This window comes from Muntiacus reevesi, chromosome 2 (assembly GCF_963930625.1).
Source record: "Muntiacus reevesi chromosome 2, mMunRee1.1, whole genome shotgun sequence".
Classification (NCBI taxonomy): Eukaryota; Metazoa; Chordata; class Mammalia; order Artiodactyla; family Cervidae; genus Muntiacus; species Muntiacus reevesi.
Window position 1 is genome coordinate 253,148,697 of NC_089250.1, and position 27,765 is coordinate 253,176,461.

Consider the following 27,765-nt stretch of genomic DNA (forward strand, 5'->3'; position numbering starts at 1 on the left):
TACGAGTGTTTAAAATTTTCCTCTGATCATTTATAATTGGCTTTTAGTGTATAAGAAGAACAATAATTTTCAGTGTATTTATCTTACCTTTCACCTCTAATAGCACATTTACTAGTACCAACAATTTTATACTTCATTCTTTGGATTTTGGGGGGTATAGTAATTTTCAGCTAATAGTGACAGTTTTGTCTGTTCCTTGTCAATAATTGTATATCATATTTTCTTTTTCTTCATTAAAAATCACATTGTCTGCGTTGGCTAAAACTTCTTGGAGAGTGTCTTATTGCTAGCTTTAACAGAAATATTTCCAATATTTTGTCATCAAACACATTGTGTGATATAGACCATTTACCTTTTTATAAATTAGGAAGGAATGTTAAGTTTTATCAAGTGTTTTGGGGACATTGTTGATATAATATGGTTATTTTCCTGTAAGATGTTAATATGGTAAACTAATAGGCTTTCTTTTGTTGAATGATTCTTGAATTATAGGAGTAAACTCTGGTTGTTCTCTGATGAATTATTATCTTAATATATGACCAGATTCATTTCACTAGTATTTTGTTTAGGGTATTTACGTTGGTGTTTATAAGTGAGATCGTCCTACAGCTTCTATAGGAAGTAGTTCTGTTATTAGCCGTTCCTGGTTCTCCTCCCCTCCCCTCCTTCTCTCCCTCCTGCTCCTCCTGCTCCCTCCTCCCCAATGCTCCTCCTCCTCCTCCTGCTCCTGGAGTACCCCGGTAAGCCTCCTTTTCTTCTTTCTCCTTCCCTCCTCTTTCTCCTCTTAGTCCTCATCCTTCTACTTCTCTTTTTCCTCTGTCTGTACCTAGTAGCCCTGTCCTAGTCTCAGAGAAGGACATGTGGAGTTTTCTGTTTTTCTGTGCTCTTGGGACAGTTTATAAACAGAGAGATAATCTGTTCCTTTGAAGGTCTAGTAAACTATGAGCATAAAACTGGGTCTTTTCATTTGATGTAACTATTCATTATCTTTTAAATTTCTGCTATGGTTATATTTTCTTCAGGTATTTAGCTTTTCTTTGAGTCGTATCTGATCATTTTTAAAGATAATGATTCATTTTCATGTAGATTTTCAAGTGAAAGATATAAAGTTGTATATTCTGTTAAATTTTTAAGTCCCCTTTGTATCTGAATTTATTTACCCTTTCTCAATCCTAATGTTTATTTGTATATTCTCTCTCTATTCTTATCCACGTTGTCAAGTTTGTTTTCTTGGTCTTTTCAAAGAACCAGATTTTAGTGAGTCTTCCCCCACCCCCGAGGGCAGGGGAAGGAGGATGTTCTCTTAAATTAGTTTCTGCTGTTATTTTTATTAATCCCTTCTTTCGATTTTCTTTGGGTTTATTTTTATTTTTTTCCTTCAGCTTCTTGAACTAAAGGCTTAGTTCATTTGTTTTCAATTCTTTTCACTCTCTATTCATTCATTACATTTAAGGTTATAAAGTTTCTTTTGAATACTGCCATAGCCATATCCTAAAAAAAGGTGTCTTTTTTTTTTGTTATCACTTTGTTTTTCTTTTAATTAATGTGATTAATCTGATTTCTATGTTATAGAATCTTATTGAAGTACATGTAGTCTAATACATGTAACATCTTTGAAATGTTTCATGGGTATTTGTAAAGATTTCATGTTTTCTTTTGTGTATGGATATCTGTCACTACACTCATTTTTAAATTTATTGAAGAGATCTACTTTTCCTATGACTACTTGAGGAAGATGTAGAAACAATTCCCTTGATGGATTTCTTAAAGTTGGTATTATATTATTCCAGTTTTTGCATGATGTATTTTAAAGCTTTGTTGTTAATTGCACAGAACTATGCAGTTAACTATGACTATTTCTTGCATCTCTAATAGACTGTACCCCCTTTTTGACATAAAAATCCTCCATTACCTTTTTAGTATTTTTCCTTTACATTATATCTTTTTGATACTGATATTGCATTACCTATTTTTATTTCATTAATCTTGTTTCATTTGAGTTTTTTCCATTCCTATATTTTCAACTTTCATGTGTAAGCTGGCTCTCACACAAAGAGCATAAAACTGGGGGAATTGTGGACATATATTTAATCTAATCCAAATATCTAATATTTCCCTCTCTTTTATGATTTTAACCCATTAACATTTGTTAAGTTTACTGACATCTGTGGTTTTGTTCTTGCTACCTTATGTTGTCTGTTACTATATCAAGTTGTTTTTTTTTTTAATTTTCTCCCTTTCATTGTATGAATCAAATTTTATTTGTTACATTTTCTTTTATTTTCTGATTTAGAAACTGTATACCTGGGATATAGTCATATAATGGTAACATTTCATTTCTTACATTTAAGTGTGTGTGTGTGTGTGTGTGTGTGCCTGCACATCCATGTGTGCATTCAGCATCCACTGTCTCCCTTCAACAAAACTAGAAGTTTAGCATGCTTTCACTTTTTATCTGATCTATCATCTGGTCCCAGTCCCACACCCTTCCCCCCTCCTTTCATGTTAAAATGATCTGTGACTTTAATTCTAGACTTTTAAAAACAGCATTATGTGCTGTATATTATTTAGATTTAAACATAAAATTTGCCTGACATTTGGTGCACTTTAAAAATTTTGCTTTCTTTATTGTATTAATTTCTTCAGAGATGTCTAAGTCCTTTTCTGTTTGAAAATGTGTTAATTTTACCTTTCACTCAATGCTATATATAGAAGTCTAGGTTCAAAATAACTTCCTCAGCCCCTGATAATATTCTTTGATTGTTTTGAGACATCTAATGTTGATGACAAGTCTGATGACAAATCAACTCTCACTCCTTTTGGGGTAAGCTGTTTGTTTTCTCTTTTCTTTCTCTTTACTTCTCTACTTTTTGTCTTTTTCTCTGAGTCTGGAAGTTTCTTTGGATGTGACAATATATGATTTTTTTTTTTTTCTTCAGAAAATTTCCCAGTGTCTGAAGGATTCTTTCAAAGTTAATTGGTTTTTATTTTTTCATTCTACAGACATTTTCTTTTTCTACTATCACCATCATTATTTCTTAAACATTTATTGGCTTATTTTCTTTCTGAAAGTTCTATTAGATAGATATTAGACCTTCTGAATTGTACCTCCATGTCTCTTAATTTTTCTCCTTTCTCTCCATTTCTTTCTTTCATTTCTTTTTTGGTGCTACTTTCAACATTATCTTCCATGCTAGTAATATGGCCTGGACCATGTATATTCATTTTTTCAGATTTTCAATTGACTTTTAAAAAATATTTGCAGTGAAGAATTGATTTTGCAGCATCTTTATTTTTTCTTCTCTGATTACTCTGTTTCCTGGTAGTATTACTGTCTTAGAGGATGCAGTATTCTCTTTATTCTTTCTAAATATATTAATGAGAATTTTAAGTTCAATTTTTCCTGTTCCCTAAATTGTTTTTGTTTCTTTTGGGTTCATCTTGATCCTTCTTTTTTTGTGTGTTTTGAGCTTCTGTCATATGTCTAGTGAGCATCTTGTCAACTTACGTTTATGAGAAGAGGACTCGGGACGGAGTGGGCAGCTAGCAGGTGGTTCTGTAGGTTCTGTTGGTCTCACACTCCACAGGCCTCACCATGGAGCAGGAAGGATGCTTGCTGGCTCCTTAGTGAGGAGGGCTCCAGGGCAGTTGGATTCCCCATAAGGATGTGCAGTGTATGGTAGGCAGGCAGAAGGAGGGGGCAGGCTGTGACTTACCTGCCTTCCTCCCCACCCTGTCCCCATCCACTGGGTGTTCATTCATTCAGTGGGAGATTCAGGGTCTTTGCCTTCCTAGCAGGGCAGCATTTCTATTTTCTTCTTCACTCTCTCAGAAATTGCTTCAAGCTCTTCTCTGCTTCTTTTCAAGTCCTAGGGGATTTTTCAGGCCAGGAGCACCATGTCTTCATAAGGTGGCATTTGGTGCTTGGCTTTGGGGATGCGATTCTCTTCTGCTGCTGTATTTTCCCTCAGTCCTGGGTTTCTCTGGATCAATTCATTTCTTTCAAGTTGTTTCCTTACAGTGTGTTGGTCTCCTCCTATCAATCTGATCCCATCTGTTTTCCATCTTCCAGGAATATGTCAAAATTTCATGCTGGCGACTCTTTTTCTTATTTTCCAAAGCCATTAAGAAATTGTTCTATATGAAAAATTGTATGCCATTTCTAGGATTTAGGAGTGGTCGAGAAGTAGAGTAGATAAGGCCAGTTTGCCACCTCGAAACAATCCACTGCTATTTGTGTTAAAAATATTGACTCTCGGAGTTTTAATATTCAATGGAGTTTTCTGGATGGTCAAACATACCATAGGAAAGTAATGATCATTTCTTATTGCTAATATTTATAGTTCTTACTTGATTTTCTTGGCTAGTTGCATTGGCTCAAACTTCTGTAACAATATTCAAGAACTGTGGTGACAGGGCATCTTTACATCTTTAGTTTGTTTTAAATTTTGATGAAAATGCTGCTAGTGTTTTACCATAAAACATGCTTTGGGGTTTTTTTGAGATAGGTATTTTGATGGATTTACTTTTGTGTTACCAAACATTTAAAAAAAAATCAGAAATGAATCCCTAATTTTGTTAGAGGCCTTTTGGATATCTATCAAAATGTGCATGTGGATCTTATTCTGTGGCCTGTTACAGTAGATTTCTGAATATTGTGTCATCCTTTCTGAAGGCTAGGAAGTGTTGCTAGGGGATGATCTTTCCTAAAATTGTAGGCATCATCCTTGACCTACTCACCGTGTAATTTCTTCCCTTCTCTGGAGAAGGCAGCCTCTCCTGGTAATACGCATTCATGTGTTCACATTGTGTCATGGGTGTAACATGGATGAGAGGAAATCATCCTAAAGCCCTTCACTCCATTGAATCTAAATGGTGAGCACTTCGTAAATGATTGCTAAACTTAAGGGGACTATTTATTTAGTCTTCTGGGGTTTGTTGTAAAAATCCAGATATTCCAGGAGAGAAAATACTTTGAAAGTATTTATAACCTATGACTCGGTTTTCCACTCCTAGAGCAAGGCCTACAGCAAGGTGTACCAGACCTACAGGATCACCAAATATCCCAGGAAAAAAAGCTCGTGTCCACTTCTTCATGAGAGTACATCTTCATTTGTCTACTTCTGTTATGTTTTGGAACGTGGCTTTGTGCTCGGCCCTGTGGCTGGAGACTGACAGAGGTGGGAGGTGGAGGGGATGTTCCCCGGGGAGGATGTGCCTGGGCCATCTAGGAAACTACCTGTTCCCTTCACAACCATCCCTAAAGTTCCACTTCTGAGAACCACCCTATAATCAAATGTATGCAATTAAAACACTTCCATCATTACACAGCTCATTATTATTTTAAACTCATTTCTTTCATTCTAATCCAACTAAATGTACATAGCCCCCAAATTTAAAAAAAGTGTTGCAGATTGATGTTTGCTGAATGGAGGTAGGTTTCCTTTCATTTCAGCTTTCTCTTCAAAAATAACTTTTATGCTTTTCTGTTTAGAAGAACAAACACATGCCCATAAAATAACTTGGAAAATATATAATAACATTAGAAGACAAATAATCTTATCCCGCCCCCACAAAGATAATTGTTTGCTAAGATTTTGTTATATTTCCTTTCATTGTTTTATATACATATATGTATTTTTTCTTTTACAGAATTAGAATCAAACTGTAATCATAGTTTTCTGTTTCACTTAAATTTTTTTCCTGAGCATTTTCCCATCCTCTGAAATATTTTTTGAAAGCATGATTTCAATACATTGTATTCGTAGCAGCGCTGATTTAAGCATTCTCCTACTCTCGGACATTTAGGTCAACTCTGTTTTTTGTTGCCAGAAGTAGCATTTCAGTACAGTTTTGTCTTCGTCACTGATAGCATTCTAGGTTTGTTCTAGGAGTGGAAAACTGAGTCATAGGTTATAAATATTTTTGAGACTTTTGATATGTAATGCCAAACTGCTTTCCAAAAAAAATACTACCAACTTACAGCCTTTCCAATACTACATATAAGAATATTCTTTATCTGTTGCCAGCAGCAGATATTGTCATGAAAGACACACACGCATGTACATATACACACGTGCGTGCATGTGTGTGGCCTATTTTATAGGCAGTAAATGTTGTTTCTGTTGTTCTAAATCAGATTGCACCCAAGACAGACAGCATAAAGGAAACTTGGGTGAACAAGATAAGATGAGAACTGGCTGGGTAAATGAGGCCACAGTGTGAGGTCTGGGCAGCAGGAGGGCAGGGCCTTCCTGGAGAAGGCGCCGTTGGCCTGGGTCGGAGAAGAAGCAATGTGTTCCCTCTCCTAACGTGCTCACATCTGGGGAGGCTTTGGCGTGAGCCTGCTCACCGCAGCTTGCCCCATCCCGCCCCATCCAAGCAGGACTCCCAACGTGCCCTCTGCTCCTCGGTGTCCTTGCCAGGCACGGAGAAGCTATCAGTGGCCCGGGGAGCTCAGTGGAGAGGAAAGAAAGCAGAGCAGAGAGGGGACAGAGTTCTCTCCGGTGCTTCTTCTTGAGCAGAGGCCAGACTGTGCTGCTGGCCCCAACATGAGTCACCGCCTGGTCCTCGCAGAAGCTGGGTACCTAGGGTGCTGGGCACCCAGACTGCATGTGATACTACCAGAGATGTCACGGGGAACTGCTTGTGAGTGGCTGAGAACAGAATCTGGCTTAATGCTGCTAACAAGTTAATGTTTGTGCTCATGGGCTCTGTGCACATTTAAGAATTAATTAAATCCTTTAAGGAAGTCATTTATGTTTGAGACCAAAGAAGACACTCAGGGGCCAGAGCTCCCCCAAAGAAGAAGCCCAATCACACAGCTCTGCGCCTTGGCAGGCCCCGCAAGACCAACTTTCCTGCAGTCGGATCCACAGTGCACTCAGATATCTTTAACCCGTTCTTTCCACAAGGCTCCTGGGGCGGCATATTAAACTCGAGTTATTTTCAATTTCATCTAAGGTGTCTCTATCCAATGCAGTTTCTTCAAAGTCTGCAATGTGGGATTCAAAATCTCTCAGCATCATCAAAGTCTTAGGAAAATATATTACTAGGAAGTGGAGCTGCTACTTGTGTGTTAATTACAACAAGCCCGACTGCTGCACAGATAATCTCCAGCGTCAGAAGCATCGCTCAGGCAATATCAGGAAAAACAAAATCTTTTAAAAAAACATCCTAAATTCTCTCCTTCACCCTTTGAGGAAAAAAGCATGGTTCATTGTGCAGCTAAAACTCATCTATTTAGTTGTTCTTATAAAGATTTCACTGATATTTGAAATGTTCCTCTCATGAAAGAGAAAAACCAAGGTAAATTTTCAGGATCCAGTCTCAGAACTGCTTTGCTATTTTCAGTCCTTCTCTGCTTTTTCAGAGGAAACCCTGTAGATCACCCACTAGGGCCAGATTCTGGGTGCCAGGAGATTTTGACCATGCTTAAGTTGATCATAGGTATTTGTTTTTTGGATGGTTTCATAGTCTGTCCTTCGCTTGTGAACTGAATCCAGTGTTTGCAACACACAGGATTCTTCTCTCCTGTGAACTTGGAGGGGAGCAGGCATCTCTCATGATGAGGTCCCCAGGGAAGGGCCTGGAGGCCAGTCACTGGCCAAGGCCTCAGGAGAGCCAGGGCACCCTGTCCTCCCAGGAACAAAGAGCAGACCCATGACCCAGATAGCATTCATGGGCTTTGGAGGCAATAAAGGTCAAAGACAGGAATGTGGAAGGCCCAAGAGACAGAGAAGGGAGGAGTATATTTTCAAATTAAGTTTTTTTTCTTTAATGGGGAGGAAAGGTCAGTTTATTTCCCACTTACCCAGAACTTCTAAAGGGAGTTCTTATCAACTCTGATCTGAAGGTCCTCACTGGATAAAGAGGGTCTGTGTGGACCACGGAGAAGCCTGACATTGGGGTGTCCACGGCAACTTCAGGGGATACAGGGACTCCCCCATCAACTAGCGGAGATCACAGGGTGAGAGACCTACTCTTCACTGCCCCCAGCTCCCCAGGGGGAAGCCCCGCTGACTCCTGTGTGTCCCCAACATCCTCTACCCTTGTCAGCTCCCTCTGTAAGAGAGAGCAGGCCTCAGGCCAGAGCCTGCTGCAGGCAGCAGTGCTCAGCCAGAATTTAATAACATTGTTCTCATTTTATTTATTTTTATAATTACCTTTAATTTAGAGCAAGCGATACAAATTTCCATTTAGGGTAATGATATAGTTTCTTTTTAAATGCATTAAAGTAAAAAATAGTGAATTAATTAAAAAAATATTAGCAGGGGTACAAAAACACGGCAAAAGCGAGAAGGTGGTTTTATTGCCAAGCAGCTCGGTGGTGAAAAGCATGGGGAAGGGATCTGTGTTGCCTGCAACTGGGACACGGCTTTTTTTTTTTTTTTTTTTTAATTTTCTGAAACAGGTGAAGGGACCCTGAGCTACTGGAGAGTTTAGGATTTTAGGCAGCAGAGCTCTGAAGAAAAACCCCTGAAGACAAGACCCATTGACCCCAGAGGTTTAAAATGGATCCAAGTCTCAGGAAAATACACTGGAAAGATCCCTGATAGAGCAGTCCCTGTCCTCAGTAAGACTGTTAGTTTCCTAGAAAGGACTAACGATGCCTGGCAAGCTTGAAGACCCTATTGCCAGAGAAGAGCGTTACAAGACGTTAAGCAATATATGATGGATTCTGATTACCACCCCCCCACCCTCACCTTTCTCTAAACTGACACCTCCTCGAAGTACTACTTCCCTTGGGGCACTGACTGTATTTTTCCTGCTCTCAGTATTGATATCAGGTCAAGACTCTTGTCTCTTTTAGAGGAGACTCCTCCAGGCTCATCTTCACAGTCCTCATATTACCTAACACATAGAGATGCTAATTCACTCCATCCATCCTTCCATCTACATATCTATCCTTCCATCCTTCCATCAATCCATCCAGCTACCCAAATATCCATCCATCATCCATCCATCAATCCATCCTTGTTTTTGTCCCTCCATCTAGTCAATAAATATTTATTGAGTATTCTGTATATTTCACAAGGTCTGCTGCAGTGGCCCCAGCATGCAGGGATATAGCAACAATAGCAGGAGACATTGTTTCTACCCTGACAAAATTTATGGTAATAGGGGAGGCAGAAATTAAAGCAGTGGCTGTTCTGTTCTAGGGTAAATGAATGAATGAGTAAAGAAATGGATCTGGAAATCCCTTTTCTGTCTTACTGCTGGGCACTGGGGCTTGTGGAGTCCAGGGATCCTGGGGGTGAACAAGCAATTTTGTAGATCAGAGGTTGCACACTCAGGTCCCTGGCCAGCTGGGTTTCTTGGAGTGAGATGACAGACACTGTAGAGCTTGCTCATCTGTCCCCAGCCACTGAGGCCTGCCCAGCCTGTGCGAAGGGCAGGCAAGGGCAGGGTTCCCTCCCGGGGGCTCCAGGAGGAGCAGGGCTGCCAGCCACAGCAGCTGTGGCAGGGCATGGGGCAGGGGAGTGGTCGCTGCAAAGGGCGGCGGGAAGGTGGGGGCAGGTGGGCCAGTGGACAAGCAGGAACATGATGGGTATTCGAGGGGAGGCCAGACTCCCTGCCAGCCGACTGAGTGTGGCCTCTGAAGCCAGACACGGAGCAAGTCTCCCAGGGCCTGGGTGACACACTCTCCACCCGGTCCGATGTGCTTTGCCAGGGGCCTGGGTTGCCTCCTTGCTGGCGTGAGTACATGCTGCGGGTGGGGAAGGATTGCTCCCGGTGGCCACCCTGCGGCTTAGCTAAGGCTAAGGGACAGCCTAGGGACACTGTCTCCAGGCCGCAGGGATGGCTGGGGACGAGGCCTGGCTGCAGCTCATTTTCATTCTCCCTTTATTACTCCGCCTGCTCCAGGATGCCCCGCTTCAGGTTCCATGTGCCCGGATGCCCTTGTGTCCCTGGCACACACACAGGAGGCTGCAGAGGGCCCTGTGCTTGGAGCAGGAGCACTGGGTGGGAGTCTGGTCTCTCTGGGGCTCTCTGCACAGTGAAAAGGACGCCAGGAATCCTTACAGTGCGGGTGGGCAGGGAGAGCAAGGGGAACGAGGTAAGTGAGGAGGTGCTCTGTGAACACAGAACGCGGAGCACTCCAGGGCTTCACTTTCCTTCATCAGCCAGTAGACGTCTTTATTGAGCGTACCTAGTACAGTAGGTTGAGCACTCAGATTACGGGGCATCTTTGGAATCTCAGGAAGCTGGGGGCCACCCCTGGGAAAGTGACATTGGGCTGTAGATCTGCAAGGTGCCGATGGTGGGGAGGGGGATTGCTATAGAAAGAATAGCACGTGCGAAAGCTCTCTGCTGAGAGAATCTTTGAAATCCACACAAACTTTCTGAAGACTTCTGAACTATCATGAGCAAACAGATAAAATCATTTTTTCCTTGAAGCAAACAAGGAAAGCCCTGTGGGAAAGACCCAGTGGTGGAATCCCAGATCCCTTGGCAAATGGCAAGGAGACAGCTGGGCAGGGTGAGAAAGGCATTCTTGGTGCCTGTTGTGGAGGCTTATTTTGTGTTCAGGGGAAGTAGGAGAAGGCTCAGTCTCCCTCTTTCCTTCACACCAGACAGTTCTACAAGAGCCCAAGCCAGTGTGTGGCTCGGGACTTCAGGGTGTGCATGGAACCTTCTGGACGTTCCAGATCTAGATTTGAATAAACTCAGTGAAAGAGAGCAAAGATGGGAATAAATTGTCATGATTCTGGGCAGGGGACTGGATGAGCAGAAGAGAAGCTGAGAGGTGGGGTGGCGTGGGGTGGACTGGAAGAGAGGATGGGGTCTTTCATCAACGAAGACTCATTTGGTTTCAAGTAACAGAAAATCCAACCCTAACCAGCTTAAAGCACCAGGATGCAAAGTATGTAAATAGTTCAGCTTCACGTGTCATTTTATCCAGGAGCTCAAATTATGTTATTTAGCGGCTGACTTCTCTCTTCTGCCTCCTTGGCACTTGTCCCAAAATGCTATATCTCCACCATCAGCAGTTTCAGACTCTTGGTAGCAAAATGGCTGCTAAAGCTCCAGACCTCTCTGGAGTGTGTTTGAAGCACTGATAGCTCGCTAACAAGCCCTAGCTCTCACTCTCATTATTAGGTCATGTGCTGAGCCTTGAATTTATCACCAAGGCCAGGGTTTGGAATATTCTGTTTGGCTCAAGTGAAGCCCACAATCAGGATCTGAGGTTTGGCTGCATCCCACTCAAACGCCAGGACTAAGGAGGAAGAGAGGACTTCCCCCATGCAGGGACAGTGGTGAGCGTGGGTGGAAGGAGATGGATGCCTGTCCAAGTGTCTACAGTTGGTGGAGGAGTTTGCACTTGGTTAGCTCTGCTCCCCAGTGGTACAGGCAGGAAACCAGCCCCGTGAGTGTGCAGAAGTCCCAGATCCCAATAAAAGTCACGAGCGTGAGAGTGGTATTTATGGGGAGCCCCTTCCCAGACAGAGGGCTGGCTTCCCCCTCCCAGCAGAGCTGTGGTGGTGGGGCCAGTAACATACCCCGGCTGGGCGTGGCTGTGGGAGGCCCCTCAGAGGTGATCTACCTTGGCAAATCTTTGTCACACTCCAGGGAGCTACAAACAGGTAATGCTTGGCTTCCCCAGGCCTGTGTTATGAAAAGCTTGAGTTACAAAACGCTCTGGCTATTAAAAACCTGCTACTGACTTTAACGGCAATAAAATATCTGCTGTTTATGAGTAATTAGCCACTTCTGAAAAAGAGCTCTATTCCTTTAAATTTATGGGGTGCTTTGATTTATGCATTTCATGGGGGGATGTCTTGTTACATCACATCAACCTGATGTAATTTGATGCAAATCAAACACACGAACAGGCGAATGGAAACATTCTTTCCTGCCTCCTGAAGACTGTTTCTAAATGGGGGGTATCTCTGGCCTCTGCTCCATCTTCGCTCTTCTTGCTTTCTCGGGAAAGACTTGGGGAGATCCTGAGCTTCTTCCGTCCCGGGAGTGCTGGTTGCAGTCCCTGACCGCCTTCCTGGGAGGATCTCACACCCCCGAGGGTGGCATAGACTCAGCAGCAGCTGGTTCATGAGCTTCATGCCGTGCTCCAAGCTCTGCAGAGGCTGGGAGGCCCCAGGCTGCCAGACTTCCTGATTGTATGGACCCCAAGAATGGTCAATACACACAGGATATGATATAATCAAGTGTCTAATTTTATATTATCTGATTGGAGAAGGAATTATGGAAAAAAAAAAAAGAGAGAGAGATTGATGAGTTTGGGATCTGGTGGTAGAAGGTGTATTATGGAAGTCTTCTGGTAGCTGCTGGCCCCTATTTGGCTGCTGAGGGGGCAGAGGCAAAGACATTCCCGAATTTGTTGGTTGCCCTGCCCATCTATTTATTTGTGCATTATTTCTTCTTTCATCCACTCAGTCAGCCAGCCAACATTTACTTGCTGCTACTGCTGCTGCTGCTAAGTTGCTTCAGTAGTGTCTGACTCTTTGTGACCCCATAGACGGCAGCCCACCAGGCTCCCCCGTCCCTGGGATTCTCCAGGCAAGAACACTGGAGTGGGTTGCCATTTCCTTCTCCAATGCATGAAAGTGAAAAGTGAAAGTGAAGTCGCTCAGTCATGTCCGACTCTTAGTGACCCCATGGACTGCAGCCTACCAGGCTTCTCCGTCTATGGGGACTTTCAAGGCAAGAGTCCTGGAGTGGGGTGCCATTGCCTTCTCTGCAACATTTACTTAGCACCTACTACATTTCTTGATTGCTTAGGAGGTAACTAAGGGAAGTAAAATACAGACACATATCTACTACTTTGCTATGTAACTTTGGGAGGGGTCATGATTTATCTTCTGGCATCAGTTTACCTATCTGTTAAATAGGCACATCAGGCTAAGTGAGTAGGAGCTGGATGATCTCTGAGGTTTCCCTAGTTTTGCTCCCCTGCTACCATCTGTGCATCCCTTCCCTCAAGAAGCACATCTGTGAAAAGGGAGGAGATGCCAGAGCTTATGCATGGAGTAGGGACACGCTCCCCAAGCAGTTGAGGAGAAGGTAGGAAGTGAGATTGGGTGAGAGTACAGTGGCCATTTGGTGGAAGCCTTTGGTATGAATTCTTATTTGTGACACAGGGACAATGGTGCGGTTTGGTCTTTGCCTTCAGTTGAGAGAGCCATGGGAGCAGGAGAGTGCACGGTGAGACAGGCTGGCATCAGGCATGGGGCCATGTAAGTGGAGCCGATGGTTGGGTCCAGCCGTACCCACCTCACACAAACCACTGCCCAGCAGACTGGCTTCCTTGGCAGGACTCCGATGCTTTCTAATAGTTTCCTCTGGGTGTAGCCGAAAGTGTGAGCTTCGTCTTCTCACACTGAGGCCTCTTCTTGGGAAAGCACTTTCTAGAAGGCTTACCCTCCCAGGCTGGCTTGCTTGAAGCCACAGTTGATGGTGTTCAAGACTTGCACCATAGCTCTGAGTCCTTCCTTGGGAAGGAAGCTGTGGTTGGAGCAAGGTGGCCTCACCATCTTCCACGCTCCGCCTTGGCTGCGCCACCATCTCATGGAGAAGGCTGCGGGTTCTCACGAGGCCTGGGCATAGCCTTTCCTGTAACGACATTAAAATGGAGCCTTGCTATTGTTTTGAATCTTTTTTGCTTTCTAGTCAGGAGTGACATTTTTATGGTTATTAGCCAAATTCCATTTCTTCTGTGAATGGCCTGTTTCTCATGCCTTTTGTCCAGATTTCAAATGGGGGTGTTCAACTTTTCCTCATTAACTGCAAACACTTTTTAAAAGAAAAAAGATAAGGTGATTAACCCCTTGACTACCACACAGGCCTGGGGAGCATCTGACTTCCGGTGGGGGGGATGGTGACTGCCCAGGACTGCTTGGTTGTAGGCGTGATGGAGACTGGGCGGTGTGGATGTATGGACGGCCACTGAGGTGGTAGAAGAAGAGGCAGCAGGCAGCAGCGGTAGCCTCTACATAGAGCTCCTCCCCCCTGTGCCAGATGCCACTGCAAGGACTTTACATAAATTACTGGGTTCCATCCGAAGAACTGTACAAAAAAGATCTTCATGACCCAGATGATCCCGATGGTATGATCACCAACCTAGAGCCAGACATCCTGGAGTGTGAAGTCAAGTGGGCCTTAGGAAGCATCACTACGAACAACGCTAGTGGAGGTGATGGAATTCCAGCTGAACTATTTCAAATCCTAAAATATGATGCTGTGCAAGTGCTGCACTCAATATGCCAGCAAATTTGGAAAACTCAGCAGTGGCCACAGTACTGGAAAAGGTCAGTTTTCATTCCAATCCCAAAGAAAGGCAATGCCAAGGAATGTTCAAACTACCGCACAATTGCACTCCTCTCACACACTAGTAAAATAATGCTCAAAATTCTCCAAGTCAGGCTTCAACAATACGTGAACCATGAACTTTCAGATGTTCAAGCTGGTTTTAGAAAAGGCAGAGGAACCAGAGATCAAATTGCCAACATCTGCTGGATCATTGAAAAAGCAAGAGAGTTCCAGAAAAACATCTATTTCTGCTTTATTGACTATGCCAAAGCCTTTGACTATGTGGATCACAACAAACTGTGAAAAATTCTTAAAGAGAGGGGAATACCAGATCACCTGACCTGCCTCTTGAGAAATCTGTATGTAGGTCAGAAGCAACAGTTAGAACTGGACATGGAACAACAGATTGGTTCCAAATAGGAAAGGGAGTACATCAAGGTTGTATATTGTCACCCTGCTTATTTAACTTATATGCAGAGTACATCATGAGAAACGCTGGGCTGGAAGAAGCACAAGCTGGACTCAAGATTGCCAGGAGAAATATCAGTAACCTCAGATATGCAGATGACACCACCCTTAAGGCAGAAAGTGAAGAAGAACTAAAGAGCCTCTTGAGAGTGAAAGAGGAGAGTGAAAAAGCTGACTTAAAGCTCAACATTTAGAAAACTAAGATCATGGCATCCAATCCCATCACTTCATGGCAAATAGATGGGGAAACAGTGGCAGACTTTATTATTTTGGGCTCCAAAATCATTGCAGATGGTGACTGCAGCCATGAAATTAAAAGACGCTTACTCCTTGGAAGGAAAGTTTTGACCAACCTAGACAGTGTATTAAAAAGCCGGGACATTACTTTGCCAACAAAGATCTGTCTAGTCGAGGCTATGGTTTTTCCAATAGTCATGTATGGATATGAGAATTGGACCATGAAGAAAGCTGAACACCGAAGAATTGATTCTTTTGAACTGTGGTGTTGGAGAAGACTACTGAGAGTCCCTTGGACTGCAAGGAGATCAAACCAGTCAATCCTAAAGAAGATCAGTCCTCAGTGCTCATTGGAGGGACTGATGTTGAAGCTGAAACTGCAATACTTTGGCCACCTGATGCAAAGAGCTGACTCATTTAAAGAGACCCTGATGCTGGGAAAGATTGAAGGTGGGAGGAGAAGGGGACGACAGAGGATGAGATGGTTGGATGGCATCACCGACTCAATAGACATGAGTTTCGGTAAACTCTGGGAGTTGGTGATGGACAGTGAGGCTTGGCATGCCACAGTCCATGGGGTTGCAAAGAGTTAGACACGACTGAGCAACTGAACTGGACTGAACTGATCCTCCCAGTAATCTTATAATTGCCCTGTATCACAGATCGGTAACTGAGGAAGTACCACCTTGGAGCTCCTGGGCCTTCAGGTCTTTTGGAATAAGACACAGTTCACCTTTGGCAGTGGAAAGCATGTATCATGTCATACAGAGTCCCAGGAAAGAGATTCCTCTGGGGCCCCAAAGATTTCACTAGCCACCGGGCCGTTGACTGTGGGTGCTTCTGAATGCTGTTTGCTGCTTGTTTAGATTGTGCCTCCACACCAAGCTTCTGAAGCTGAAAAATGCTCTGTGCCTTCCGAAAGTCTGTCCTTGGGAAGTAACTCTGGTCCTCCTGAGGCAAGGGTGGGGAGACACTGGTGTCATGATTGTGACGATCAAGTACAGCCTGTCCAAGGTGGGGGGCGGACCAACTGCCCGCTGACGGCCCTGGACCCATGCACGCTAAAGGCATGTTCTCGCTTGTGAAGAGAGAAACGTTCGTTTTTAATGTCTCTCCTAGAGTTCGGCATCAGTGAAGTTCAACTCCAGCCATTCTGTGATTGGTGAAGGTTCAGGCTCAGGGCTTGGCTGGGAGATCCCTTCCTTGTCAGCTGGGCCGCAGCAGCATGAATCAGGACAGAGGAGGAGCTGAGCAGGGGGCCACCTGGCCAGCCTTCTCGGCTGATGCTTAGGAAGCTGTGACTCCCAGAGGGGCTGGGGCCCACCAGGCCAAGAATTGTCTAGGCTGAGGTGCGGGTGTGTGGTTCCAGAGAGTGGAGGGGGTGGAGGCTCTGTTCTAACAGGTGGGATGGGCTATTGTGTCCAGACCTGCTACACGGGAGACGCCCACTGGGAGAGCAGGTGGGTGCCCCTGCCCTGGGGGGAGTCAGCTACATGCAACCCCCAGGCTTGCTGTTCTCGGCCTGGGAAGGTTGCTCTGTGGGGCTGCATGTCACCAGGATAAGGCATTCTGCTGTGCGCTAGTGGCTCCCTCACTCCTAACTGTGGGGGTGACGGGTTCCCGGGGTCTGGCAGGGAAGTGTCAACAGAGGTTCAGAGTAGGGGCGAGGGGAGTGCCGGTGTCCTCCTGACAATAGACCTGCTACGAGGGAGATGTGGTCATTGCCCTCCAAAACCTCCGGGTCTCCTGACCCTTTTGTGAGTGAGCAGTACTCAGATGTTACAGTCTCTGTGGCTGATGTTTTGGGTTCCTGTGCCCTCTTGCTGGGAAGCAGTCTGAGCCTTTTCTCTGCAGAGCCTGGCACAGTACCTGGCTCATGGTGGGTCATCAGGAAATGCTGAATGAATGAATGGATGGTTGGATGTTTGCATGAGCAGGTAGACTGAAGGAGGCAGAGCAGTCAGTAAGCAATATGGGTTTATAAAGAGCAGGTTGAGGGGTTTGGAGTCCATTCAGCTAGAATCTGTAGGTACATATTGTGTGTGAAGCCTTCTGTTTGGGTCAGATATTGGTCCCTGGAGGTCTTAGACAGGATGGCAGGAGTGAGACAGGGACCCAGATAATCCACCATGAGACGGAGTGGGATTAGCTCTTCACGGAAGGTGTGAAGGCTGGGGTTGGAGGTGGCTGCATGGACAGTGACATTTGACATAAGGCTCCATCCATGGAACGAGCTTCTTACCTGGCTTGTGCCCTGAGGAGCGGAGAGCATGGCCTGCCCTGGTGACCCAGGAGTGGCCTGTGGTCTGTCTTTCTCCCCTGGGTCCCCTTCTCTCCTCCATGAGAAATGCTGTCCGCCAGGCCTGCAGCATTTGTTGCTTGGTCTGTTCATTCATTCATTCGTTCATTCCCTAATTCAATCATTTATACTTTTGCAAATATTTATTGAGTGCATCCTCTGTGCCTGGCTCTGTGCTGGAGGTGCCCCAGTGAGGCCGATGGTCATGGTCCTTGTCCTCAGGGGGCTTCTGGTCAAGTGTGCAAACAGAGCCAACCCAGTGTGCCAGCCACTGTAAGGGGGAAAGAGTCAGCCAGGAGGAGCCTTGTGGAGACAGACACAGGGGTTCCACCCTGGGCCCGGGACATCGAGGACGGCCTCCTGGGTGAGGTGGCATTTAATTTACCCACAGAGGACAGGGCACAGGGCACAAGTGGACAGGCAGGGAGAGTGTGCCAGACAGAGGGACTGAGACGCACATAAGGGCAGGAAGGCCCCTCATCTGCTCGCTCAGAAAAGGGAGTCCTCTCTCCCAATTCTGACAGGTTTGAACAAGAGTTGGCAGAGGGTGCTCCCTCCGAGGTGGCGCTAACGGTAAAGAATCTGCCTGCCAACCCCCTCCAGTACTCTTGCCTGGAGAATCCTGGTGAGCTACAGTCCGTGGGGTCACACAAGGTTGGACACAGCGAATGACTTAGCATGCACACACACGCTCCGTCCTCAAGCACGTGTGAGCTGCTGGAAATGCATCCTCTTCCCTGGAGGCCACCTGCATATGGCGGTGACACCCATTGCTGGGATAAGAGCCTGGCCCAGCCTTCCCTCCTCTCCCAGGAGTCTGGCTCGGCAGAAGCAGGCCAGGCAGCCTGGTGACCTGTCCAGGAGCTGGGGATGTTGAACTGGGGATCCTAAGGGCCACAAAGGAGTGAGGTCTGTCTTGGCCTTGGCTGGCCCTGTCTACTGGTCTGAGCCCAGTGGTTGCAGGCAGCAGAGGCCCCACTGGTGCGCCTGGATTTTTGCTCAATAAGGATTGTGTGTACTTAGGAGATGATGTGTATCTGAGCTTATGTCTTCGACAGGTGCCCCTGTGAATGAATCTCCCTGGGCTGGCTTCTATGAATATTTCACAGTCAGACCCTCTTTGATCACTCTTGCATATGTGCATTCTACATTATATTTAGTTTTGCACTGAATCAAATCTGAGGCTTCTGTGAAACAAAAATAAACTGTTCGACACGATATCATAGTCCAGAAGGGCTCAGACTTAAACGACTTTAATCAGGGGTGAAAGGGTGATGAGGTGCAGCTGAGCACCCTGCCCTCTGTGGGGCATCCTGTGGGTCCCAGTCCCCCAATTGTTCTCGGGCAGCAACTCTGTGCTAAGGCTGAGCAGGGAGCCAAGGTAGGTTAGTAGGGGATTAAATATCTAACTTCCTGTCATGATGAAGTCTGTTTAAAAAGGAAACGAGAAAGCCAGTGAGAGTGAAATAATCAATACACTTCATGACAACTCCTGGTATCTTTCTCAGTTTTGTGATATTTCAAAGTTAGGGCAGTCACAAAAAGCTTATATATATAGTTTTTGTTGCTTTCCCTGATGGGGTGGACACAGTTCAGATAAATCAATTACAGCAAATTAGGGGATCATTTCCTTCCCAAATCATCCCATCTGGGAGGAATGGAAACACCACTTGATGGCTGAGATCCTAGGGGGAGAGGCCTGGGCTGTGACTCACAACATGCTGTCCATTTTTGTGATACTCTAGGCCAACTTCCTCTCCTGCAGTGTGATCATCAGAAGCTAGAGGACAGCTCTGAGTAGGACTGGGTCCTCCAGGAGCTACAGGCGGGGCTGAGAAGATGCTTACTCTCAGAAAGCCCCACAGCAGAAGAAATGTGACCTCTGATAACCGTGCAGTATGGCACCATCAGTGTCTTAACCATTCCAGAGAAATAGCATGGGAGCTATGGGGATTGAGTGATCGCCTCCAGCCTGGGGCAAATCCAGGAAGGCTTCTTGGAGGAGGCAACATCAGGAAGGCGCATGGAAGGTAGATTTGGACTGCCACTCTTGGAGAGGCTTGGGTGGGCTGCCAGGATTTTTGGAGTGATCCTTCTTCCGCTTGTTTTGCTGTTACAAAGAGGAAGAGGGGAGACCAATGCCTTCTTCCAAACTCTAAGTATCCTTTTCTGTCTAATGCACGGGTAACCCTCACCAAGGTGAGAACTTCAGCCCTTACATGTTTGGTTTGTGGTCCAGGAGTTTATTTTCACCTTCTATTTTTCTAAAAAATAGAAGATTTTGAAGAATATTTATCTCCTCTGATCCGCATTTAGTAGAAAACTGCTCATGTGTCACATTAGTGCTGTGAGGCATGTGTGTTATGTGATGACTCCAGTGGGGGCTTCTTGGGCCCCTGTTTTGCCCCAGATATAAACTCCATGCTCCATAGATTGACACTGAAGTCTGCGCTTGGCCACGCCTTCCCTGTCTTTCCCAAGAACATTCTATGCTGAGGCCCCATGTGGCACACACTGACCCCTCTGTCCCACACACCCTTCTTCCTCTTCTCTGCTTGTTCCAGGCTCTTCCCAGGTGTTCTCCTCAGTGATATTTCGTCCCTTCTCCCTGCTGCATCCCTTCTTCACCTCTCCCAGCCTCAAAGCATGTTATCGAGTCCTTGTTTCAGCACTGGACCCTGCTCTGTGGTCTCCATTCATTTGTTTCCCTTCCATGAGTGAGCTTCAAAGGCAAGACCTGGTCTTGCTTGTATATCTCTATGTAGGCATTAAGGAGTGTTATTGAGTGATTGAGGTCCACTTTACAGATGCACCAAGAAAGTTGGCAATGAGTGAGTCTTCATTAACCACTGTGATGTGCTTTGCATGTGCCTTGGTTATGTCTTTCAGCTCTCAGCATTTACTCTACTCCCAGATGAAGGTCCTTTCTGGATCACGAAGGCTGCTGTGGTCAGCTCCTGAGAAAGAGGTTACACAGGGCACAGTCCTCTGTCATTTAAATGCCACTTTCTCTCTCCTGCAAATCCATTTGCCTTCTCAAAATCCTGTGATGTGTGTTGGACAGTTAATACCAGTCCATTTTAGAGACAAAGAAACTGAGGCTCAGGCAGGTGCCCAAGGTCAAATTGATGTCAGTGGAAGAGCTGACAGCTAGATGCATGTCAGTGGAAGAGCTGACAGCTAGATGCATGTCAGTGGTCTTTCCAGTGCTTTCTCTCTCCTTACTCCAGTCTATTGGGGGAATAACCCACCCGACACAGAACAGGAGCAGGTGGACTAATGTATCCGCTCTTAGGGATCTTAAGAAACCAAGATAATATAAATAAGTGGTTGTGTGACCCTCCCCCAACCAACGATTGACAGACGTGGCATTTCTAGCCCCACAGTGCCCTCCTGCACCCACCCCAGCATGCCAGCTCCCAGTGGTGCTTTCTTTGGAATATACTGCCTATTTCCACTCTGGGCGCACGTGGTTGTGACAGCTCTGGTTCCTTGGCTTCCTTTGAGCTTTGCCGTGAGCTGAGGCTTCCTTTGTTTGCACATGTTTCACAAAGGAAGGCGCTGGCATCTGTCAGCATCCAGCCTAGCAAGACGGAGTGTGGCGTGGACATCAAGGGAGCAGCCTTCCCTCCAGCATGTCTTGCTCGGGCTCTGGAGTCAGGCTTCCCAGCTGTGTGACGTTTTGAGGCTTACATATTCTGAGCCTCAGTTTCCTCATTTTTTGTATTGGTCTAGTATGGAGAATCCCAGGGACGGGGGAGCCTGGTGGGCTGCCGTCTATGGGGTCACACAGAGTTGGACATGACTGACATGACTTAGCAGCAGCAGCAGCAGTATGGTACCTACCATCCTAGGTTCTGTAAAGCTAAATGAGATAAAGGTTGTGAAGTACCTAGCACAGTGCTGGTACTAGTGAAGTACTTAGCACAGTGCAGGCGCTGATGCACGATGCTGCCATGAAGAGGAGAACGATGATGAGTATGAAGAAGATGATAAGGATTCGGATTCTGTGGCTGATGTAAGTGGTGATGATGAGCGGTGGCTGCAGTGAAGATGGTGATGATGACAATTATTGCTATTTTCTTTGAGATCTTTCTCTGCCTGACAAATCCACAGTCTTAACAACTACCCCACACGAGGTTAATTCCATCCCCTGTTTGCCTGGCCTTGTGTGGGGTGGGCAGATAGTGAGCCAGGAACTACTGACAGAAGTCTGCTCTCCCAGAGGAGAGGACCAGGAGAGCCCTTGGTGGATGTTTTCCTTTCCCATCTGATGTGGTCATTATCTGAGTTCAGTTCTAGGCTAGTTTCAAGCTATCCAAAAGCCAACATGCTGGAGAGACCTCTTGGCCTTTGAGAATTTTGAAATCACCCAAAGTCTTCAAAGAGAGGTGACTTTTTTCTTCTTCTTCTAAGTCCTCCAACTCTTGTCCCACCAATACTGAAACTGCCTGGGCTTCTGTGGGACCACTCAGTTCAGCCGAGTCCTGCTCCCCTTTAGAGGCAGAGACCACCCTGACATTTTGGCCAACCTTCCACCCAGAAGGGAAGGTTGGGGAGTTTGACCATGCTCTTTAACTTGACTCTCCAGGTTACAGTCGCCATACTCTGCAGTCCTATTTGAATATCATATTTTCATTAATAAATTCAGCAAGGATTTAACTGTTTCTGGCCCTGTCTCATAGCGTTGTCTACACATCAGTCAAAACAGAACAGGTCACCCGTGCTGCCCTCATCTTTATCTATTAATCATCTGGCAAATAAACCACTCAGTATCCTGCCCACCTCAGTAATGTTTGTGATGTAATTTGTTTGGATGCCCAAATGTCACCAGCGTTGATTGTAAGAGATGAAAAAATGTACTTGCTCAGCATCGCAAGCTCTAGGCCAAAATGTAAGCATGAAATCTCTGGTTTATTTTTGTAATAATGTTTACAGCTGTTTAATGACCCTGAAAAGGTTCAGTAGTCTGGTGTTCTGTATTTCAGAACAGGAGTGTATTATGCTTATAACAACCTTGGTTAAACAGTTTGAGCTACAACAATTGGAAAAATGGTATTTAATAAGAAGCCATTGTATTCTCGGTGAAGTTGTCTTAATTACTGCTTATCTCAGATGTTAAGAAAGCAAGTTGCATTGTGGGGAGGGGCCAAGGGTCATTTGCGCCCCCCAGGAAACAGGTCCACCTACTGCCAGAACTGCCTACTGTGACATGATTTGGGGGTAAAACCCACAATGGTGTTTGCAACCCTTCTTGTGAACCCAAGGCCCCCACCCCTTGCCCAGCCACTGGGGGTCTTCTGCAAGGTTTCTGAGGCAGTGCCTTTACCTCATTGATAAAAAAGGGAATATTTAGTTGTGCTTGGCTAGACAACAATATTTGATTTTTAAAAATCCAGTTGAAATGGTTATTTTGAAAGTCATTTTATTTCCCAGCTATTCTTTTTCATGGTATAAGGATAAAACTCCTTCATGCAACTTACTGGCAAGATCTATATTTTTTGGGCTATTCATAAGATTACTTTTTTTTTTCTGTGCTAGCAAAATGAAACTGTGTTTTTGTGTAAAATTTATTTAGACTCCTAGCAGCTGGCATTTCTGGTGTCCTGATAGTTTCAAATTTCATTCTGAGTGAAAGATACAATTAGGTTTTCTATTGGAAGAGTTAAGTGAAAACTTTTGTCATTGATATCACAGGAAATAGTCTTGAAGGCAGAAATGCAAAATCAAAATAACTATTAGCACCATCAAAGGCAGCTGAATGGCTCACGGTACCTGCAATGATGGGGGTGAGGAGACAGAATGCATTTTGATAATCTGTGCATCCAGTGGTGGGTTTCATATGCTGAGAATACCCTCATCATGAAATTGCAGAGCTCAGGTAGAAACCCTCTAGGCTTCAGAAGCTTTCAGCTGGGGCCCCTGCCTGTGTTCAGAGGGGGGCCTGGCATTTTCAGGTGAGGAACGCCATGGTGGCCAGGACTGAGGCCCGGGCCTGGGTCTTCCTTAATACGGACAGTAGGTTGAGTCCCCCATGCCCCACCATGCTCAGGATAGGGTGGGATGTGCAGTGTTTCCATGCTGGAGGGCTGACACACCCGAATCGACGGTTCACAGCGTCCCCTTCCCAGCCTCATCTGGCTGCCTGTCTACAGTTCAGTAAATTCCGTATCGTTTGGTTCCTTCCATTAGTCAGCCAGGGTTTACTGATCTTCCTGCTACAGTTTGGGCTGGGGCCACAAGCTGACGGCTGGGCGAGCTGTCCTCCAGGTTTAATAGTTTGTTTACTGCTTTTTGATTGTGCTAAGGGTTTTCCTACCGAGGTGAGAGGGTTAGATGGCTTACTGTATAGGTTCCTCAGAAGGTCCCAGCTGCCCAGTTGCCTTCAGCCCGGAGTCATGACCTACCCTGTACTGGCTCCTGGCATCTCAGTGTGGGTCCCTCAACGGCTGCAACACAGGGTGACGGCTCCAGAGCCAGGGCTGGGGCGTGAAGGATGGGTTGGTACTCAGGATAAAGTGCTCCCAGGTTATTAGTGACCGTGTGGGGCAGCGCTGTCTGCGGATGTGTGTGTCTGCCCCCTTTGTCAGGACAGGGCAGTGTCTGCCGGGGACACTGACACGTGTTCCCTGCAGTTCTGGGAGGAAGCGCTGTGGTCCCAAAGGGAAGGCAGTCTCCCTGCGCTCGCTCCCTGAGGGCTGGGGAAAAGGAGGCAGGCCACCTTCTGCCAGAACCACGAGCGCCTGGAGGCAGCCCTACCTCCCAGCCCCTGGGCTCTTAGGGCTGCGTTGGAGCCAACCCTTTATCAGTAGGATAAGTGATCCCTTAGTTTCCCAGGGATTTCTTGTATTTCTTGCTAGAGGAAATTCACTTAGGGGCTTGCTGCCCCTCCCCAAACATAGTCATATTCCTGTACACACACACACACGTGCACACACACACACACACACACACACACACACACACACACACACACACATATCCCTATATACCTTGATTGCAAATTCTCTAAACCTTGAAATCAGTCTCTCTGGGGACTTTTCATTGCTTCCCTCTTACTGGTGACTTTGCTTGCACTGGCCCCTTTGACCCAGAAGCCCTTGAGGGCAGTTACATAAAGGCCCCCAGGCAAGCATTTATTGAATGAGTGAGATAAGGGGGTAAATGAATTCCGGATGGGTGAAGTATCAAGGCTGGAGAAATTGGGGCTGACCCAGGTTTTGTGAGTCTCAGGCTGGGCCCGGGGCCAGCTCGTCCTGCCTCGGCTGCTTTGGCCCAGGGACAGCACACCAATTACCCCTTGCTCTTTCCAAGAATTCACACTCCCCTTTCTTGCTCTGAGTCTATCAGCTGGCATTGGTTGTGACTGACCCATGGCTGCGCCTGCACCTGCTCATGGAATCACAGGGTGTCAGGTCTCAGAGCATTCTGAGATGATGTCTGACCCTGCCATACTGTGGGGCTCAGCACAGTCTTCAATAGAGGAGCTGAGGGCCATAATCCTCAGAGCATCTCTTCCAGCTCTGCTGAAATTCTGGGTTCTCCCATGGATCCCAGGATGGATGATCAAGTTCTGAAGGACTTAATTGCTCTGTCTCCTAGTGCCAGCAGCTGGGCCATCAGAGGTGATCCAAGCCCAGATGGCTACCAGGAGTACTTATAGTGAAAGCGCCGGTGCAGGGGCATGGTTCTCCCTTGGCTGCTTCTGGACCACCAGATTCTGGGTGGAAACCCAAGACCCTTCTGACTCTGACAGATTCAGATTGTTGGATGTTCAAGGACTTGTGCAAAAGCTGAATTTTATTTCCATGAAGTTGGAGTGGAAGTGTCTCTACTACAGGCTAGCCTTCGTTTATGGGCTGTGTTTATAGGGTCTGTTCAATCATTCATCCATTCAGTTATAATGATCTGAACTTACAATGATCCAGCTAGGCTCTAGGCCCTGAGGCTTTATTTGTGGCCAAGGAAGACATGATCCTGCCTGCACATCTGCAAGAGGGTCAATAAGAAAACTGCCCCCCCACCCCGTGATAAGTGCCCTGAAGAAGAAAGTAAGATAACGGGGTAGAGAGAGGCTTTGGGGCTTAAGTTTTCTGTGACGAGGTGGACATGGAGGGTCTTTGTGAGAAGGGGATATGTAGTTGAGACCTGCATGAGGGGCTGGAGCCACCGGTGCCTTATCATATTCTCGAATATTCTGTGGTCAACAATGGCACCTGAAGACTGGTTGCATAAAGGGTGTTTAAAAAAAGCTTTGTTGACTGTGGGGGGAAAATTAAATTGAGCATAATAAAAGAATTCCATATTCAAACCTAACTTGAAAACTCCTCAAGTTCAGTATTTGGCAAATTGAGCTGTTACGTCTACAGCATGACTGGGGGTGGGGGATGTGGTCTTCAACTTGATGCTGCTCATCCAATCTGATGTGCAATCTTGCTGCATTGCACATTCAGTCTCCTCTCCCTCCTGCTTAACTGGCGTCAGTTCAGCAGCAGTAACCTGAAAATAGCCCGTCTTCCTGGATTCATGTCTTCTGAGCAGGCCAACTGGGCAGCCTTTGGCAGTGGGCCAACCGTGTTGGCTTTGGACTTTCCAAACTTCCCCAGAGCTGTTGGGTGGAATTCTGAGCACTCCCAAGTGGCTTTGGGGTTATGATCCGTGTTTGCTCAGGAGAGGAGCCAGAGCAGCTGGATGGGGCTCGAAGGTGGTGAAACGGCTCTAGACAGGGCCCTTCTCGGCCTCAGTCCTGCTCCAACAACTTCTCACACTGGGCCTGCTCCTCCTTGCTGGTCAGCGGATGCCATGAGTGCTGGGGCTGGTCGGTCTTATCCACTTGTGCTTCTTCAGTGCCAAGGACAGGGCCTGGCACATGGTGGAAACTCAGCAAGTCTACTGAATGAATGCAAGAAACTCCTTGAAAAATTACTCCTTTTTGATCAGGCTCCAAAATGAGCTTTTTTCTTTCTTTCTTCCTTCCTTTCTTCTTTTTATTTTTTGGGTACAGACTGCCACCAGAGACAAATTGAAAGCATTCTTTTACTCCAAGTTACCACGTGCTTGTCTGTGTGTGTGTGTGTAGTTGTTCATGGATAGTTGACCCTGCACCATGGTTGTAGTTTCTCTCCCTTCTGGAAATAAACCTCATGTCTTTTTCTTCTCCTCTCTTGCAAGACAGACTCACAGCCTCTGTCCTCTTGCCAAGGAAGTCAGGTCTCCCGTTGGAGAACCTCCATCCACACACAGTCTGCCTGGCGGGAAGCCCAGTAGGCAGCCGACCCCACCAGGGCTGAATGTGCTTCCTCCACAGTTGAGCTCTGTCCCCACACGTCCCCCTGGGGAACTGCTTGGCCCAGGAATCAGTCCTGGCTGGGGTTAAGCCGTACTCTTGGACCACCTGGCTGGCCAACACATCTAAACATTGGGATACAAAGGGGATGGATGTGTAATAACTGTTCCAGTGGCAGGAAACAAATTTGGACTCCTTCAAGTGGAAGACAGATCTGGAAATAGAAGGACCCCAGGCATGGATTCATTGCCTTTCAAAGTTGAGCTCCCCACATGCTCTGATATAGAGGGGACTATTCCTTCTGCCCCATCCCAGAACGATCTGGCTTTAGCAATTCTGCATAGGCTGCAAAGGGGCAGAGAGGACTATTAAAGACAATTATGCAGACCTGCTTTGAGTGTTAGTGTTTAACAAACAGCTTTGAGTTCTAATTTTCTGCAAAACACATACTGCAGGTACAATTTGTACTCATTACTGTATATTGGGAAAGTTATTAAAAACACTCAAACTTGGTTGAGACTTCCTGTGGCATCTTCCCTGGATTTTAATTGGTTTTTATCCAGTTCTATAAAAGATCTCTTTAAGCCCAATCAAAGTCCCTGCTGCAGATACCATGCCAGTTGAAGGACAGGGTAAGCCCACTCTGTGGTGGAAGTCTTTACCACCTACCCAAATTTGAGCAGTCTCAACAATCCACTATGATTCCATCACGAGATAATTTATACTTCTTTTGATGGGCACGGTTACCAAATAACAAAATAACAGTGTTTCGTAACAGAAGGGTTAAATCTTAATCTCTAAGGTTTGCAAAGCCGCTACTCGCAGTCTCCTTAAAATTTAATATACCTCGTTAATGCTTCCTTGCAAACACTGAAGGATTTTTATGATTATAATCATGTGTTACAGCACCTAGTACTGTTTCTAAGCAGCATACTAATCAGCTTAATGAGATATTACTGCACTTTTTGTTGACTAAAGCAAAATCCCTTTTATTGTTCTAAAGCCTGTCCTTTACTTTATTTTTTCCCAAAACATTATCTTGTTTTATTATGTACCAGTAAATATCGTGCCATTGGGTTGGATTTTTTTCTTTTTTTTTGCCAAATCATAAAATAATCTCTTTCATCTCTGACTGGCAAATATATTGAATATAGTAACCAGAAACAAAAGTTCCAAGTGAGTCAGTTTGGTCTTTCAGTTAAAG

The 27,765-nt window shown here is 45.7% G+C and overlaps 1 protein-coding gene across 1 annotated transcript in view; it reads left to right on the forward strand.

Annotated features, from left to right (window-relative positions):
* The window catches only part of ZNF536 (zinc finger protein 536), a 389,554-nt gene that overhangs the window by 118,707 nt on the left and 243,082 nt on the right, over positions 1-27,765 (forward strand). The gene's annotated exons all lie outside the window — the stretch shown is intronic.